Here is a 1,984-nt window from a genome sequence, read left to right on the forward strand (position 1 = left end):
TGTTCATGATTTACCTTAGAAGTTTAATAGACTTTGACTATTTATCAGATCACAAAAATCTTTTCTTCTGTAAGTATCAAATGACCTAAAAATCTTAAGTATGCTTTTGACTTATTTATCTGTCAAATTCATCAAAGTTTATAAAAATAATTATAGTTAGATAGACAAAACAATACCATAGCAATGGGAGCTACTCAGTCACTGTGCAAAAATATGCTATTTTGCAGATACAGATTCTAGTCATAAAAATAAAATGCAAAATTTACAGTATTTTCCATTTCTATTTTCACAAGTTATAAGCCTAATTTAAATTAGTGTGAGTAAAAACCATTTTTAAATCTTATCTATAAAGAATAATAAATATTTTGTAGAAAATAATCTTCTTACCCATTTCTTAGGAGAAAGTATAGAGTTCCTTTCAAAATATTAGGCAAAAGCAGGAAACAAGTAGAATAGAAAAGAATGACAATAGCAGAGGTGACAAACACTGATTCATCTTGGGGGCTTCATTTCCTCATCTCCAGGAAATATCGATATAAATTTGTTTTGACACAAGAGTTAGCCAATAGCACAACTGTGCTTTATTCAGGAGGGGAAGGAGGCCATCAATTCCCCCGATAGCACACAAGGACTCCTTTAGGACAAAGCTGAACTTTTCTACTGGCCAATGTGTACTTAGGCAAGTATGAGAAGTCAGCTTGTCCCACAGGACATTACGTCCCAGGAAATCATAAACATCAACTTATTGTTCACACTTTGTTTCAACAGTTTTAATTTAAGCCGCCATAGAAAGTATATCTGAGCTGTGTACGGGAAGGACAGTTTCAGAGCAGGTGTAGCGCTTGATGGCTTTGATTATTATGGCCTTTAGGCAGTCAAAGACAGTTTTAAACATAGACAATTTTAATGACAAACCTTTAATGACAATTTTAATGAGTTCTAGATTTCTTCCAGAGTTAAAACCAAGAAAATGACCCATTTCATCCCAACTGCAGTTCAGGCTTTTATCAGCTGTCCAGTTGTTTATGAAATCAGACGGAAAATCTCACTGGGCAAAGGTCAGGGACAGAGCATAGAAAAACAAAACAAAAGACAATAATAGTAATGGGAGACATAGACAATGTTTCTCAAACATCCTGCCGGAAAGCTCTTGGAAATGTCAAATGCAGATTCTATTTGAGCAGGTGTAGGTTTGTGCCTGAGGTTCTTAACATCTAATTGTGTGATGCCAATGGATAAAGTATCCCCAAACCTTCTATTGTTGAAGTTTCTAAACTATTAGAGACTTGAAGCATCAGAGAAGCACACAAGGTAAGTGTAGCTGGCCTGCATGAGAAAATCAGTGGATGTGAACAGGGTCAGGGAGATCAGCCTGGGTGGGCCAAACTGGCCCTTCAAGTCTACATCAGGAACTTTACTGTTAAGGAAATCTATTGATAGTGATAGGTTTCCTTTTGTACAGTAACAGAAAAAAAGTTATTAGTGAAAAATCCTTCAGGAAACTAATATTTAGCTTACTAACTCATGAAGTTTTTTTTAATTGAATCATTGTGATATAGAGCATTACAAAGGTATTCATTATTGGGTTTCAGTCATCTAATGTTCCAACACCCATGAATCCACCAGTACATTTCCCAGCACCAATGTCCCCAGTTCATGAAATTTTGATTTGGTATCTAAAGACTGTCTATCTTCCTCTTAAATCATGATTTTTTAGAGGGAAGCAAAAGTCATATTCATTTTATAGACTAATTAATTTTCTCTTTTTTAAATTTATTTATTTTTAATTAGTGAACCACCGTGAGGGTACAGTTACAGATTTATACACTTTTGTGCTTATGCTTCCCTCATACAAAGTTCGGGAACCCATCCCTTCACCAGTGCCCATTCTCCACAACTGGTAAACCCAGCATCCCTCCCACCCTCCCCAATCCCATCTCCCCCCACCCCACCCTGCCACTGTGGCAGGGCATTCCCTTCTGTT

This window comes from Sorex araneus, chromosome 2 (assembly GCF_027595985.1).
Source record: "Sorex araneus isolate mSorAra2 chromosome 2, mSorAra2.pri, whole genome shotgun sequence".
Lineage (NCBI taxonomy): Eukaryota > Metazoa > Chordata > Mammalia > Eulipotyphla > Soricidae > Sorex > Sorex araneus.